At 42.4% G+C, this 18,393-nt stretch overlaps 1 pseudogene; it reads right to left on the reverse strand.

The window, feature by feature from the left end:
• LOC145799353 (phospholipase A1-IIgamma-like) overlaps window positions 1-17,677 on the reverse strand; it is a 33,315-nt pseudogene extending 15,638 nt beyond the window's left edge.
• Between the last annotated feature and the right edge of the window lie 716 nt (window positions 17,678-18,393).

Raw genomic sequence — 18,393 nt, forward strand, 5'->3', positions numbered from 1 at the left:
CGAGGACCGAACCTAAGGCACGAATGCCACTCTACCAAAGCATGGCAAGGCATGGAACATGGTATGCAGTCATGCAAATTTCAGTACTGAAATGTGATGCAAAATGGTCCCGAAACATGGAAACATGGTACCCGATGCATGGGATGAGACCCGAAACATGAAATTAGGTACATGGAATGACCTATGACTATGCAAAGCATGCATTAGTTGAACATGAAGTGTGAAGACAGAATTAAAACAGTCCCAAAACAAGCATATTTACAGTTTTAAGCAAAGCCAAACAATGGACACAAATAGGACTAAGCTAGCATGCAAAAATGGCCCCGTAAGAGAGGTAATGAAGCAAGTAGTAGCTGCTGGCCCCAAATGGCCAAGAGCCCTTCAAAAAAGTTGAATAGAGGATCAAAATGAAGCACTTTACAGTTTACAATAAGCCACGAAAACAAACACAAGTATGGATAAACTATTGTGCAAGAGATGGGCCAAAAGGGAGACAAAGAAGCAAGTGATGGTTTCTGGCCTCAAACAGAGGAGGACCTTTCAACAAAGTTTAAGAGGAGCCCAAAACATGGCGTTTTACAGTTAGTGACCAAACCCAAAACAGTGCACATGCAAGCTTAAAATACTATGCAAAATAAGGCCTAAAAAGAGGTTTAAACACAAAGAGCAAAAAGGGAACTTCAAAAAGCAAAGGTCCCTTGATCAAACATGAAGAGGGGGTCAAAATGAGGCTATTTATAGTTCGGACTAGAGCCCAAAAATATAAGCACAAGGGGCTAACAAAACATGCAAAAATGAGGCTAAAAGAGGGATAAAGAGGCAAGTGACAAAAGGAAGCCTCAAAAAGTGAAGAGCCCTTCAAAAATGTTGAAGAAGGGCTCAAAATAAGCCACTTTACATTTTATAACCGAGCTCAAAATAGTTTACAAATAGCCCTAAAATACTATGCAAGAAAGAGGCATACAAGAGAGGTAAAGAAGCAAGTGTAAAAAGGAAGCCTCAAACAGGGAGAGGCCCTTAAACAAACATGAAAAAGACCTCAAAACAATGCTATTTTCAGTTAGAGTCGGAGCCCAAATATGCAACAAAGTATGGCAAATATATTGAGCAAAATAAGGCAAGAAAGAGGGAGGAGAAGACTTACCCTTGAAGACCAAATCTTTGACAACTCTTGGACCATGTTTGGTGGCTCCTTAGCTCTGGAAAATAGCTCCAAGTGGCTGGAATGGATGGTGGTGGTGTGGTGCTAGGTGGTGGTGTAGAAATGGTGTAGGGTTTGGGAGGTTTTGAGGGTTGGAGTGTAGAGAGAGAGAGATACAATGTAGGAGCTCCAAACCAAAATTTTGTAACCCTTCAGATGGGAGCTGGAGGTGCTGTTATATAGGCAAGAGAGTGGAGAAAAATGGGGGAAAAATGGGGGGGAAAGGAATTCAAGTTTCCCCCCAAAAGTGCAGCCCCCCGGATACAAAATCTGGAGGGAAACAGAATACATTTCTGTAAAGTACCTGGAGAGAGGATCATGGCTTGCCGGTTTCCTAGGGTTTAGGTGGCCGACCGGCTCTCCCCATGGCCGGCCGGCCAAGGGTCAAAAGGCTCAAGAAACATTAGTGGCCGGCCACCCCAGATTGGTGGCGTCCCATGTGTGCACAACACAACCATGTGGTCAAAAACTGGAGAGAATGAACCAGGAGAGAGAAAAGGCCACTTTTAGGAAGGGTTCAAAAGGTTCAAACAGAATTACTGGCCGGCCATGTGATATTGGTGGCCTCCCAGGTGTGTACAACACAAATATGTGGTTTAGGGCTGGAAAAAGTGGCCTTAGGGTGGTCAACATTGGCTTTCAAGTGAGAAAAACGGGCGACGGAGGGCGATGGAGGAATAAAACTGGTTTTCAGAACACTTACTGGCCTCCCACCCTTCTACGACCTTCCTAACAATGAAACAGAGGTCCCTGCCAAAAATGAACTCAAACCGATGCAAAATGGAGGTTCGGGGGCCGAAACGCGCAGCCCGAGGCCCCAAAATCTGACTGTTAGGCACCGGAAGTGGTGTTCGACCACGAAGTTGGTTTTTCGGACCGCAGTGTCCTTCAAAAGGGAGTAAATGAGATGCATGCCAAAAACCGGAGCAAACGGAGGTGGTTAAGCGGTCCCGAACCGAGGCACACGGCCAACGGCTCCGAAGAACCGGAAACCGGACTCCAAACGGGAAAAATGGCCTACGACCACGAAACGTAGCCTACGGCCACTGAGAGATGATCTACGAGACCTCTCCCTCCCTTCGGGAAGAGAAAACAGAGAAAACAGAGCCTGGTTCGCAAACCGAGGCAAAGCACGAAAGAGTCCGAAAGTCCGGAGGCAAGGCTCGCAGCCGAGACTCTGAAACCTCTGAACGAGCATGATATGCAACATCACCAAGCGCTCAATCGGTGACATCTGAGTCTTAAGGTCGGTCAAAAATGGGTTGTCTACAGTTGCCCCTCTTTGACAGAACTCGAAAGTCATAAGTGACGGGAGTGAATGTCAAAGCCTAGAGACGACCCATTTTTGACAAGGCCGAAGACTTAGACAAACATACAAAATAACAAAGATGTGCCCACAGGCATGCCCGCAGGCAGGCGCAAAATGCAAAATGATATGCAGAAATATTTTGAAGATTGGACTTATACGCTACGCGAAGCCGGTTTGAAAATTGGACTTATACGCTACGTGAAGCCGGACATCACTCATGATCATGCAAAGAGAGCTGTAATGAAGCAATTATGCGAAATAAATGCAACATTTTAAGCGAATGCTAGGCAAGCAAGTAAACTCGAGCCAAACTACACCTTGTGCAGAAAAGGATGTAAGAAAATTATGGAATTCTCACTGCGAATACAGTGTGCATGTGTGATAGATACACAGAGTGAACATGTGATTGATACACAAAAAGGTGAGCACAAAGTGTGATAGATGCACTAAGTGAACAAGTATGATAGATACACAAAGCGAGAGTGTGTGATTGATACACAATGCGAATGCGTGTGATTGATACACAAAAAGGTGAGCACAAAGTGTGATAGATGCACTAAGTGAACAAGTATGATAGGTACACAAAGCGGGAGTGTGTGATTGATACACAGAGTGAATGCGTGTGATTGATACACAAAGTAGGCATAGTGTGAGCGTGTGTGATTGATACACAAAATGGGCAAAGTGAGTGTGTGATAGATACACTATTTGAGCAAAGTGTAATTGATATACAAAGGGTGAAGTGAGCAAAGTGTGATAGATACACTAAAGGTGAACACAAAGTGTGACAGATGCACTTAGTGAACAAAGTATGATTGATATACTAAATGTGAACACGAAGTGTGACAGATGCACTTAGTGAACAAGTATGATGGATATACTAAAAGGGAATACAAAGTGTGATAGATGCACTTAGTGAATAAGTATGATGGATATACTAAAAGCGAACACAAAGTGTGGTAGATGCACTTAGTGAATAAGTATGATGGATATACTAAAAACGAACACAAAGTGTGATAGATGCACTATGTGAACAGAGTGTGATTGATACACTAAAAGTGAACACAAAGTGTGATAGATGCACTATGTGAACAGAGTGTGATTGATACACTAAAAGCGAACACAAAGTGTGATGGATGCACTATGTGAACAGAGTGTGATTGATACACTAGATGTGAACACAAAGTGTGATAGATGCACTTAGTGAACAAGTATGATGGATATACTAAAAGGGAACACAAAGTGTGATAGATGCACTTAGTGAACAAGTATGATGGATATACTAAAAACGAACACAAAGTGTGATAGATGCACTTAGTGAATAGAGTGTGATTGATACACTAAAAGCGAACACAAAGTGTGATAGATGCACTATGTGAACAAAGTGTGATTGATACACTAAAAGTGAGAAGTGTGATTGATACACTAAAAGTGAACACAAAGTGTGATAAATGTATTATGTGAACAGAGTGTGATTGATACACTAAAAGTGAAAAGTGTGATTGATACACTAGATGAATGAAGTGTGATTGGTACACTAAATAAATGATCTTAAAACGGAACTTCTTTGAATGAACCGTACATACAATATCGTGCATGAATGAGAAAGAAACTTGATAGGTATAATGCATTACAATGCATGATGCTTAAGGAAAGCAATAAATGGACAAAGCGGCGCTTTAGAAAGCACCTCATGAGGTGAGTGGCGATGAACCGCTCTACTCTGACGGGGATCTCCCCTCGTGCTCTTCGAACACTTACCTTCAACTTACAGTACAAAGGCTCTGAAATGCTAACAAGGGTCCTTCACGTAGAACACTTGGGATGCCACTTTTCTTCCTCACTACATTCACAACTTTCCCTATTCTCCAACGGGGTGACAGACTAGGTTGGTTCAGTATCCAGAATTGAGGTGCATACACGCTATCTCAACCTATGGGGCTTCCATACAGATTTCAAGCCGGGGATACACCCCTGGGTATTTAAACCAGACTTTAGTCCCGGAAATCCCGAACCTTTATGTTCTAGGCATCAGCCATTCGAACTCTAGTTTCCACCGTCGCAGCTGGTCTCTTAGGAACTCATTGCAAACACGGCCAAGATGTCCCTGGCACGAAACGGTCCTCAAGGAGAGCACTTCTGATTGCCTATTCTGGCTTGAAGCAGACTTGATCTTGAGCTTGAGGTAAAGGTACATTCATACTTCGGAGCGTTGGCAAGACCTGAAGAGGTACACACGGAATGTAGTCCCGGAACTTACTGAAGTTGAAACAAACTCAGATACCCGACATTTTCCTCTTTTGCTTTTGCTTTGCAGTCCAGAACCATATATAGCTTCAGATAGGTCCTGGTTCTACTGTTCTCACATGACCTGGGTTGAATCCTGCAATTTTATGAAAGAACAAATTCTGTTTTGTATAAATGTGGAGAACGGCACGGCACTCGGAGCGCAAAACGATTTTATTTTTGAAATTGAGAGATGAGTTTTCGACCAAGTATTGAGCCTACGACTAAACACAGCAAAACGACTCAACAAGGAAATAAAAGGCACAAAACCTAGACACATCGAGTAACACTCGAAACGACTCAAAACAAGAATCGAGATAAAACAAAAAGACACGACACTTAGACGTGCACAGGGAGCCTGTTTCACCGGGTAGTGTTTCCCACCCTTTCTCATTTGTGGTTCTCACATCACTCGGCCCTCAAGCTCTGTTTTTTCTGAAAAAGCCCTCTTCTCACTTTTCCTCTCATCGCACATCTCTCTATTCTTCAATCTCTCATTTTTCATCCCTCCCCTGGGTGGTTGATGGATAAACAGCAAATTGTGGGCTCGTGCCCCTAGCATTCTGCTAGATTCTCTTTCTTCTGCTCACAGTGAATTCCTCCCACGGAAAGGTTGCGCTACAACTGGGTGTGTAGAAAATCTGTAACTAACATCAGTTGATGATGCTTTGCTGGGAGTTTGGACGTGATAAGATCTGTCCAGATGATGGAGTGGAATATCTTGCCTCATTCTAGTTCGTGCTTCGCACTTTGCTTGATACCTCGTTGCTTGGAGGATGTGAGAGCTTTCTGTCCTTTGTTGTGCCCTTTTCTGGCGAATACGGTGCCCTTTCCGACAAGTAGAGTGCCCTTTTTGGCAAGTATTTTGACAAAGAGGAAAAGACAGAACACCTGACTCAACTGTGCCCCTAGTTCATCATTTTGACCATTTTTTGTTTTTGGCTTTCTGCTAAGACAATTTTGACCAAAATGAGAGTTCGATTAACATGCTTGTTCAATTTTCTGATTTAAAATCATGCAAGTCAGGCTATGAGCACTGAGAGTTTTCCTTTTTTGGGTCCAAGAAATGGTCCAGTTTTGAAAAATGGAGTACTTTTTGAGAAGATTAGTCAACCTCAGTAAAAATTCTCAAAAACTATTTTTGCAAACGACCACTGCTCAACGAGCACGGAACCTACTCTTGAGATGCACAACCTCGGACCCATAGCAATGGAAAATTGCCCCTTGTCTGAAGGACATTGCATGGCAACGGAAAGTTGCCCCTTGTTTGAAATGACACTGTGGCGTTTTGAATGGCAACGGAAAATTGCCCCTTGTTTGGATAGCATCGCAGCGCATTGTAGTCAGTCCTCAGAGCGACGAACACAACTAGACTCTCAGATATAGAGAAGACAAAGATGACCAAAACCATCGCATGGACACAATCGAATTTGAAGTGTTTTACGGCTGGACTTCAGAATGAAGTTGCCTACGTATCCCAAAGATGGGAATCAAGCCTCACGTAGTTCGGGGTTAAGGTACACTCGGGTAATTAACCTTCACTTTTTAGGCTCTAACTTTTGCCAAGGCGCCCGTTGCGGGTTTTCGACCTTGCGAGCTATGTTTTTCTTTTTTTCAATTTTTGTCTTCTTTTCTTTTCTTTTCTTTTTTTGATTTTCTTTTTTTTGTTCTTTTCTTTGCATCTTTCTTTTTTGTTCTTTTATTCTTTTCTCTTTTTGTTATTTTTCTTCTTTTCTTGCTCTAACTTTTGCCTGGGCCGCCCTTCCGGGTTTTCGGCCCAGCGAGCCTCTCAAGGGTTAAAGTATAGCTTTGTCCATGTCAAATGGTTTTAAGATCCCGAAGTCATCTGAATCCAGGGGAATGGCTGTTGTTCGCTGACGATGCAAGAGTCCATCCAATGGAGGGTGAATTCGCCCCTAGTGTTTGTGGATAGGAACTCGGTTGTCCTTCAACAATGTCTTATTCTTTCCTCCCTTCTGGGGTTTGGCATTCTTGCCGATCTTCATCTTGGACTCTTTGAGCACATTTGAAATTCTTACCCCTAGTTCGAGGGGTGTTCCTGATCTAGCTTCGCAAGCTTCTTGATCTGACTTTGTTGTCGCTAATTCACGGGCTGCTCTGGATCTGGTCACACAGGCCTTACATTGTAGTTGACCTTTGAACTTTCTGAGTTTTAGTCCAAGGTTTGAAAATGAGGAGTCGAGTCTCGAGGCTGAGAGCGATCCTAAGCTGCACAATCTCAAGAGCGATTCCACATAGGTCTTCGCAGGACCGCGTAAAACATTTTTTTGAAATCTTTTAAGAAAGCGACTAATCGCTCACGCTGAAGACGGTGTGGGACCAATATGGATCAAGCCAGGATCCTTCTCAGTACTCACGTTAACAAACATGATTTCATTCATTAAGGGCTTAGCACGCCTCTCTTTCTCTCAATTTGATCAAAGTTTTGCAAATCCCGAGGAATTCCTTCCCCTTTGTTTTCATCACAATGTTTAAAAGGTTTTGAAAAACTCAGGTTATTACAATGACTTCAAGGCACAAAAAAGGCAGAGTTCTTAGTCAAATACTGCCATCTCATTCAAAACTTCCGGCATAACTGGCACAAGGCAAAAGCAAATACGAGAGTGTGAAAATCACTGCTGTTTCATTCAAAATCTGTTGGCACAACTGGTTCCCTCGCAGAAACAGACTCAAAACAAAACGAAAAGATAAACACAAAACAAAATGGTGACGCCCGAGGTAACACCCCCCGGAATCACCCGACTTCTATACAACAGGACTGACTCGATACAACAATGACAGACCCAAAACAAAAAGAGACTGACTCAAAACAAAAAGACAGACTCAAAACAAAACAACAAGACTGACCCAATACCCAAGTCAGAAAGCACAAAAGCTAGCATTGGCAAATACTCAAAACAGTGCATGCCATACACCATATCTGAAATAAACTGAACGCCGCCCGCAGGTGGTTCATCCCTCGATCACATCACATTATCCCCCATAGGTTCACTGGTCGAGTGCCGATAGACTTTGCTGGACTGGCGCGGGGATGACCCTGTTGTCAAACAGATCTTGTACATCATGGCGCAGACGAAAGCAACTGTCAGTGTCATGACCGGTTTGTTGATGGTATGCACAGTACCTAGTATGGTCATGCTTTGGAGGGAGAGAATCAGGTAAAGGCCGTTGTTCCAATGGTTTCAGATGTCCTTTCCGAATTAAGGCCTCTAGAGCCTTTGACAAAGGCATATAAAGTGGGGTGAAAACCCTCTTGACTCGGGGTGGATATTTGGCCGTCTGTGAGCTACTTCCGGACGCACCGGCGAATTGGGTAGCTTTTTTTGATGTGGTGGTGGTGACCATGCCCACTTCAGAAGATCTTGCAGCTGCATCACCACTGGAGGTCGCATTCGAACTGCGGGTAAACACCCTCCTGGGCTGCTCATTCTCCTGGTTAATGAGGCCCTGCCTCATAGCATCCTCGATCTGTACTCCCATCTCATGCAAATCTGAAAAGGTAGGGAAGGGGAGCACGATCATTTTCTGCATTAGTTTGGGCTGGAGGTTGCGCACAACCATCCGTATTTGATCCTTATCCGTTGGCCTAATGGTCATCATTGAGGCTTTGGCCCTCCAGCGGGCCACGAATTCTGAGAAGCTCTCCTTAGGCTCCTGTCTCGTCGTCTCAACATCACGGGTCGTAATCTCGATTTGGGTATTGTATGAATATTGTGCGACGAAGGCCTTGGCCATCTCCTCCCAGCTTCGTTTCACTGAATCCTCCAATTTGGCGTACCAGATGGCCGCAATACCCGACAGGGTCCTGCCAAAAAGGGAAAGCTTCTGTAATCTTGTCAAGCCCATCGGGCGCAGAACATCTGAAAACAAACTCAGGTGGACCATGGGATCTCCTGACCCGTCAAAACGGTCGATGTGAGGCATCTTGAACCTGTCCGGCAGTGTCACAGCTGCGTCGGTGTACCCGTTCTCAATGTCCGGGATGGACTTTACCCCTTGGGATTTCTTGAACAAATTTTCAAGCTTGCTCAATTTCAACGCTGTATGGTCTACTTCGAACTTAAAGGGAGAGTCCGATGGGTTGATTGGTGCTTTAGACAGCTGGGGTAAGATTGGGGGCGGAGCCGGCCCTGTCGGAATGTCTGTACTTTCTTGGACATTTGGCGTCTCCCCAGGTATTGGATCTACTGGTGGGGGGGGAGCTTGATGCGAAGCAGATGCTCCGTTTTGCTGTTGCAATCTGGTGATTAGCTCTGCCTGCTGGGCCATGATCGCAGCCTGCTGTTTGGCAAATTCCATTTGCCGGGCAGCGTCTTACTGCATGAGTTTCATACTTTCTTGGAGTTGACGCATCATTGCCTCCATCCCTGATGTGTTCTGCTGATCCATCTAACTAACTGGTATCTATCCCTACAGTAGAAACTGAGACCTCAGCCTGACTGTTCACTGGTGGGGTGGATAAGGGCCACTGATCTGGTAACTGCTGAACTGGTGATTTGTGCCTGACTGGCCCTTTTACCCTGCCTCTGGCAAAGGAACACTGATTGCCCTTGAACTGAATCTCTGACCTGACAAAGTCTATTAGCACAAGTTCGATGAACCTCGGGGGATATCGGAGCCTTCTGAAGCTATGGTTCCCAGACTACCTAGCAAAAGAGAAAACATGCAGTATCTCAGCCTAACTTCACCAAAACAGATGTGAGAATAGTAGGATGACTGTGCCCTCTACTGAATTCTGCCCCCAAAATTCTGTCTCAAATCAGATATCCTCGGGTAAAACTGATTCTTCAGATTCTAATGCCCGCAGACCTGATACCTAGACTTGCAAACTGATACATGCAACCCCTGTAGAGATACACTCTGACAGCACATAACAGATAAGTGAGAGCCAAAACACCCCTATGTTGGGGTAGGGTTTCCCTGTCCTATTTTGTCAGGAGCTAGGGTTTCACTATGCACGCAGTGGTTTCAAACAACCTAAATCGGGTAAGCAACCTGTCCTAGCTTGGAATGGTCACTATGGATTCCGAATATGCACTAGGTCGAATGGTCAAAGGGTGCCTCGGTAAAATCGGGGTTTGTGTTCCCATACTGGCAGAGCCCACAACCGGTCAGCCTTATGGTCATGTCTTGACAAGACAAGCCTCCGGCAAACCGTTCAGGAATAGCAGATGGCAAACACGGTGTCCTAGGCGCACCAATGCAAATGCAATGCAAAGAAACACATAAGTCTAGTCAAAACCGGATATCATGAGTTCGAGTCAAGTTCTCTAAATTCCCCAGCGGAGTCGCCAGAAACTGTAGACGTCCCCGAACGCCCCGGGAGGAACGAGTCCCCCCGTTCCGTTCGATATTGGGCCCACTACAGTTCGGACTCTCAATTTGTCACGGTTCTAAATCTGAACCAAAGAGTCCAAATTTGGCAAATCGTTTTGAGAAAATAGATTTTGAAAGAAGTGCCAAACATGGATTGCTTTGCCAGATACAGAGTCGCCACTTAAATATTTTATTTTGGGGAAATTTAGGAAACCCTGACTCGTTTGCCTAAGGCCACGTGTCCGTCATCACCAAAGTTGCCTCGGCTCGGGAACTTGGGTACGATTGGAGAAGGTCACTTCGTGAGCACCCCCGCTCGCCCGATCAAAGATCGGCCTCTAATAACCATGATATCTATTTTTGAAAACATTATGCGTTCTTATTCCGGTTATTAGCCTTGATTTACTATGTGATGCGCACATCATACAAGTATAGACTGGATTGCCTGAATTGGAACAAAACATTTCATGTTTGTTTGTTTGAAAATGGTTTGATGGTGCTACTCGCAAGTAGGCTAAGACGTGGATTTGCCACCCTCAGGTGGGCTTAGAAAACATGATTTTGCCACTATCTAGTGGGCTTAAAACACATAGTGAATGAATTGCTCTAATCCAAATAACCCAACCTTCACCCACAGGCATTCAGGCAGTTATATCACATAAGCAATTAGCCTCATGGCAAGCATGCTATCATGGCAGTCACTCACACGCATGCAAGGATGCTAAAGCATAAAACTTACCGAGTACTCCAAGCCAAAACAGAAGCTAATTAGAAATCCATGCATGATCCTAACTATACAGAAGTGCCTAATGCAACACATGCAAAAATGCAACTATAGCAGGCTCGGCTATTCTAAACATGGCATATGAAATGCTACAGCTAACATGCATTCAACTTGGAATTGAAAATACAATGCAGCTAGTATGATGCGCCGAGCCCGGTGCATGCAAAACAGATGAATGAATACAAACATGCTATCATACTGTATGCTAATTGAAACATGCCCTAATCTAACCATCATAAGCAGGTAAATAAAAGGGAGAAAGACGTGGGGTTGGAAGACATACATCACACACACGCACACTTATTACAACATTGCCCTTGCGCAGAGGGTCCGAATAAATAATATACAGTCCCGAATGAATATTACAGTCCAAATAATTACAAAACCCTAATTAATTAACAAATTAAATTAGGAAAGCTGTAAACTAGCATACAAGCTAGGGATTGCCTCGACTCCGCTCCGGATGATGAATGGTGCATGCTCGGGTTGCTTGGCTCGAAAATCCACTGCGATGCCCTAATTAGCCTCTGTTTGCGATTGATGCCGGAATGCTGTGCAAGGCTTTTGAAAGGCTACTGATTCTTGATTTGCTACAACAGAGAGCGGGAAAAGGGCATGGCAATGTATTTTCACAAATGTATGCATGACTACTCTTCGGGGAGTGTAGTCCTCGATCCTCGTGCCACCAATCATACATATCGATGCATGATGGCCGAGGAGTCGATTTGCACGACTCAATATGGAATGAATGCACATATAAACACAACAAGACCTAAACTCCATCATGGATAATCCGGAGTATCGGTGACTGGGAATTGAGACACGTTCCGTCACTCGAAGTACGAACCGTCCCTCGTTTCCCGTGCTCGGGCTAACTCCTATCCCAAACACAATGCAATATGTATGACATGCATGAATACAACTAATATACAACCTAGCATGCACGATGCACAATGTAACGAGGCATACACAATGCGCTAACATACAACCTAGCATACGCAATGCTATGAAATGAAATGGCATACACAATGCACAATAGACTTATACCAACATGAGTGGACCTCAGCCACACTCACATAAGAGGCCATTAGATGAAAATGAGACACTCGAGATGCGTGCACACGTGCACGCAAACCGAGGACCGAACCTAAGGCACAAATGCCACTCTACCAAAGCATGGAAAGGCATGGAACATGGTATGCAATCATGCAAATTTCAGTACTGAAATGTGATGCAAAATGGTCCCGAAACATGGAAACATGGTACCCGATGCATGGGATGAGACCCGAAACATGAAATTAGGTACATGGAATGACCTATGACTATGCAAAGGATGCATTATTTGAATATGAAGTGTGAAGAAAGAATCAAGACAGTCCCAAAACAAGCATATTTACAGTTTTAAGCAAAGCCAAACAATGGACACAAATAGGACTAAGCTAGCATGCAAAAATGGCCCCGTAAGAGAGGTAATGAAGCAAGTAGCAGCTGCTGGCCCCAAATGGCCAAGACCCCTTCAACAAAGTTGAATAGAGGATCAAAATGAAGCACTTTACAGTTTACAATAAGCCACGAAAACAAACACAAGTATGGATAAACTATTGTGCAAGAGATGGGCCAAGAGGGAGACAAAGAAGCAAGTGATGGTTTCTGGCCTCAAACAGAGGAGGGCCCTTCAACAAAGTTGAAGAGGGGCCTAAAAAATTGTGTTTTACAGTTAGTGACCAAACCCAAAACAGTGCACATGCAAGCTTAAAATACTATGCAAAATAAGGCCTAAAAAGAGGTTTAAACACAAAGAGCAAAAAGGGAACTTCAAACAGAAAAGGTCCCTTGATCAAACATGAAAAGGGGGTCAAAATGAGGCTATTTACAGTTCGGACCAGAGCCCAAAAATATAAGCTCAAGGGGCTAACAAAACATGCAAAAATGAGGCCAAAAGAGGGATAAAGAGGCAAGTGACAAAAGGAAGCCTCAAACAGTGAAGATCCCTTCAAAAATGTTGAATAAGGGATTAAAATAATCCACTTTACAGTTTATAACCGAGCTCAAAACATTTTACAAATAGGCCTAAAATACTATGCAAGAAAGAGGCATACAAGAGAGGTAAAGAAGCAAGTGTAAAAAGGAAGCCTCAAACAGGGAGAGGTCCTTAAACAAACATGAAAAAGACCTCAAAAAAATGATATTTTCTGTTAGGGTCGGAGCCCAAATATGCAAGCAAGTATGGCTAATATATTGAGAAAAATAAGGCAAGAAAGAGGGAGGAGAAGACTTACCCTTGAAGACCAAATCTTTGACAACTCTTGGACCAAGTTTGAGGGCTCCTTAGCTCTGGAAAACAGCTCCAAGTGGCTGGAATGGATGGTGGTGGTGTGGTTCTAGGTGGTGGTGTAGAAATGGTGTAGGGTTTGGGAGGTTTTGAGGGTTGGAGTGTAGAGAGAGAGAGAGATACAATGTAGGAGCCCCAAACCAAAATTTTGTAACCCTTCAGATGGGAGCTGGAGGTGCTGTTATATAGGCAAAAGAGTGGAGAAAATGGGAGGAAAAATGGGGGGGAAAGGAATTCAAGTTTCCCCCCAAAAGTGCAGCCCCCCGGATACAAAATCTGGGGGGAAACAGAATACATTTCTGTAAAGTACCTGGAGAGAGGATCATGGCCGGCCGGTTTCCTAGGGTTTAGTTGGCCGGCCGGCTCTCCCCATGGCCAGCCGGCCAAGGGTCAAAAGGCTCAAGAAGCATTAGTGGCCGGCCACCCCAGATTGGTGGCCTTCCATGTGTGCACAACACAACCATGTGGTCAAAAACTGGAGAGAATGAACCAGGAGAGAGAAAAGGCCACTTTTAGGAGGGGTTCAAAAGGGTCACACAGAATTACTAGCCGGCCATGTGATATTGGTGGCCTCCCAGGTGTGTACAACACAAATATGTGGTTTAGGGCTGGAAAAAGTGGCCTTAGGGTGGTCAATATTGGCTTTTAAGTGAGAAAAACGGGCGACGGAGGGCGATGAAGGAATAAAACTAGTTGTCAGAACAATTACTGGCCTCCCACCCTTCTACGACCTTCCTAACAATGAAACAGAGGTCCCTGCCAAAAATGAACTCAAACCGATGCAAAATGGAGGTTCGGGGGCCGAAACGCGCAGCCCGAGGCCCCAAAATCTGACTGTTAGGCACCGGAAGTGGTGTTCGACCACGAAGTTGGTTTTTCGGACCGCAGTGTCCTTCAAAAGGGAGTAAATGAGATGCATGCCAAAAACCGGAGCAAACGGAGGTGGTTAAGCGGTCCCGAACCGAGGCACACGGCCAACGGCTCCGAAGAATCGAAAACCGGACTCCAAACGGGAAAAATGGCCTACGACCACGAAATGTAGCCTACGGCCACTGAGAGATGATCTACGAGACCTCTCCCTCCCTTCGGGAAGAGAAAACAGAGAAAACAGAGCCTGGTTCGCAAACCGAGGCAAAGCACGAAAGAGTCTGAAAGTCCGGAGGCAAGGCTCGCAGCCGAGACTCTGAAACCTCTGAACGAGCACGATATGCAACATCACCAAGAGCTCAATTGGTGACGCCTGAGTCTTAAGGTTGGTCAAAAATGGGGTGTCTACAAACGGTCATTACATTTAACTTGAAAAGGCCATCAGACATGTAACCTGTTCTTACATACATCCCATTCTTAGTAAGTACAAATTATCACTCTCAAATACTAGCCTAAACCCATTCTTACTCAACAAAGATCCGGAAACAAGATTCTTGCGAATGTCCGGTACATGCAGCACATTATTGAGAGTGAGTTCCTTTCTTGATGTCATTTTGAGTACAATCTTTCCTTGTCCTTCAACTTTAGAAGTTGAGGAGTTGCCCATAAAAAATTGTTCACCATTGTCCACTGTAAAATAAGATGTGAACATCTTTTTGTCGGCACAAATATGGCGAGTAGCACTAGTGTCCACCCACCATTCTTTAGCATTTCCGACAAGATTTGCCTCGAAAACAACTGCAGAAAGATTGATGTCTTCGACACCATTGGAAATATTGTCCACTTCGGTCATATGAGCTTGAGCAGGCTTCTTGCTTGTTTTTCTTTGCCTTTTGCCTTTGCTACGGCAATCTTTGGCCCGATGTCCCCCTTTGTCACAGATGTAACATTTGCCATTAAACTTGTACTTTTTATTATCCCCCCTTTTAGAGCCTTGTGATGAACTTTCTCCAGAAGACTTTCGTTTCTTGGTTTTTGAAGTATGTTCCACCACATTTGCCTTAGACTCCATAGGATGCTTACCAGCCCGCTTTTCAAAATTGCGGTTGTCCTCCTCAATTCTCAAACGCACAATTAATTCGTCTATAGAAATTTCTTTGCGCTTGTGTTTGAGGTAGTTCTTGAATTCCTTCCAGGCTTTTGGTAATTTTTTAATTAAGGCTGCAACTTGGAAGGATTCACTGAGAGACATACCTTCTGCGTGAATGTCATGCAGAATGAGTTGGAAATCTTGAGCTTGGCTGATCACAGTTTTTGAATTAACCATTACAAAATCCAAGAATCTGCCAACCACAAATTTCTTTGAGCCAGCATCTTCCGTTTTGTACTTTTTCTCCAACGATTCCCAAAGTTCCTTTGCTGTCTTGATTGGACTATAGACGTTGTATAATGTGTTGTCAAGTTCGTTCAAGATGTAGTTCCAGCAAAGGAAATCGACATGTTTCCAAGTATCAACTGCAGCAACCACTTGCCGATCGGTTTCATCCTCTTTCAGGATAGGAGCATCTTCACGGAGGAAACGAGCCAGGTTCAGAGTTGTAAGATAGAACAACATTTTCTGTTGCCATCTTTTAAAGTCAGTTCCTGAGAACTTCTCAGGCTTTTCACCGTGATTTACCGGTACTGTTACAACATGAGAGGGGGTTGGCGTCATTGCAGCCACCACAGTAGTACTTGTTTGGGCATTGGTTTCAGTAGCTATCAATTCTAATTTATAAAACAAAATTATAATTAGAATTTACACTACACAGAAAATTAAACCAAATTCACAGAATTAAATTATGTAAAAAATAAAAGAAAGAAGAATGTAATTTTTATTTCCAATTAATTTGAAAATAAATTAAAATTTTATTCAAACAAATTAATTCCACACATAAAATTAAATTTTGTAAAATAAAAGAAATAAGAATATAACTTTTATTTTTCAATTAATTTGGAAATAAAATAAAATTTTATTTAACCAAAATAATTCCACATAGAAAATTAAATTCTGTAAAAATAAAAGAAACAAGAATGTAACTTTTATTTTTTCAATTAATTTGGAAATAAAATAAAATTTTTATTTAACCAAATTAATTCCACACAAGAAATTAAATTCTGTAAAATAAAAGAAATAAGAAAATAACTTTTATTTTTCAGTTAATTTGGAAATAAAATACAATTTTATTTAATCAAATTCCACATAGAAAATTAATTTCAGTAATACTTCAATAATTAAAATATTGAAAACAGAATTTTAATTAATGAAAACTCAGAAAATAATTTCTAAAAAACCAAAATTAATTTTCTAACAGAATTCCACAAAAATATATTCTGAATTGTTAATGACACCAGTATTGTACTACTAGTTGTCAAAGAAAAGAGACAGTATATTACTACTATCTGTCAAATAGCATATAATCACTATTTGTTTTCCCAACCAGAATATTATTTTGTAAATTCACAGAAAATAATTTTCTTAAAAGAAGAAAGAGAAAATGAAACAAACGAAAAAATTCTGTAAACAGATTAAATTCGGATCTGTCTTAAGATTGTTGGAACAATCTTCTGTGTATATAAAATAAACTGAAAATAATTCAAACAAAATAAAATAAACTTACAGAAATTATTTTGTTGAACCGAATCAATAATTAAAGACCAAGTCGAGTGTGTGACACTCTGTCCTCAAGACAGATTCGCCCCGGTACGGTGCTTACGGTTGAGTGGCGTCTATCTCCCAAGATACAATGATCTTCACAAATTGTAGTAGCACTCCAAACAATTTGTTCGGTGAACCAAACCTGTGATCTATACTCTCTTTAATTTATTCTAAAACTAAATATGAAGAATAAATGCACTAGAGAAAAATTGGACAGCAATTTAGACAATCTGCAGACTGATTTTCGGAATCAATCAAAATTGGAATGTGGCTGCCTTTATATAGGCTTTGTTGGCACCTATTCAATTTGAATAGAAAAGGTATGAAGAAGGGACATAATCCTTCCTTTAAAACAAAGAGACACCATGAAAGGTTTGCACCCTTTCATTCAAATGAAGGTTTGACCCTTTCTATAAAACAAAAAGACACCACGAAAGGTTACACCCTTTCATTCAAAATGGAGTCTATTTCAATTCACAACTACCTCTTTATAAATTTTCCAACAGAAATTGCGACATATCCCATCCAGTTTGATCTTTGCGCCATGCCTCTCTTGATAAAGACTTCAAGATGAATGCATTAGGGACTTGGGTTGATGATGTTGCATACAAATAGTTAGTCACATGATACGTCAATGGATTTAGACCCAACTTAGTAAAGAGGTTCTTCTTTGCATACCGAGTACTTCCTGCATATTTCGACAACTTATCAAAGATGAAGTGGTCGTAAGTTGCTTGAGCCATTTCTCTATAGTTAATGATGTGTTGGTGGAGTTCAATATCTAGAGGGTCCAATAGGCCCTTCTAGTTATCTTCACCACTTAGAAGTCTCCATCTTTTAGTAATGTTGCTATTGTTATCCATCTTGTTTGTATTTTTTTTTCTCTAAACCAATTTGTATATTAGTTTGTTATATGAATGTTATACCGAATGGGCTCGTGCTATATGCTTTATATAGTGAACTTGAGAGATACCATTTTTTTTGATCAGCCAAAAAACCTTTATTGATGAACAAAGAACTCATTACATCAAGAAAGGAAAGGAAAGGAAAGGAAAGGAAAGGAAAGGAAAGGAAAAAAGATGGGTGCAAAAGGTTTCATCGCGAGACGTACCAATGCTAACTAGGTTGGCACCGATAAGTCCGCCCAATCCTTTGCTAGCACATCATCAAAAGTTGGTGAGAAACCAGCCAAAGCAAAGAAAAAAAAACAACGAATGACAACAAAAGCCCCACCAAAACAGCACAGCAACAACGCACCATACTACCCACTATTTGCAAGACCAAGACACAAACAAACAATAAATAAATGAAAACAACACCAAAACCTTCAAAACAACGCAACAACAAAACAATTATGCAGTAGCAAAATTCAGCAGCAACTACCATCAGCCCAAAACCAAGAAGAGCAACAACCATTAGCAGCAACAACAGCAGCCCTATCACACCTCATTTGAGATATCTCCTGATCCAAGGATTCAAAAAGACATCCAGCATCCAATTCAGGAATAGAGTCTGACCATTAGCAAGCAATTCAGCAACAGAGCCAAAATAGCAGAAAAAACACTAGAAATTCACCCTT

This window comes from Camellia sinensis, chromosome 9 (assembly GCF_055761805.1).
Source record: "Camellia sinensis isolate YWXY chromosome 9, ASM5576180v1, whole genome shotgun sequence".
Taxonomy (NCBI): Eukaryota; Viridiplantae; Streptophyta; class Magnoliopsida; order Ericales; family Theaceae; genus Camellia; species Camellia sinensis.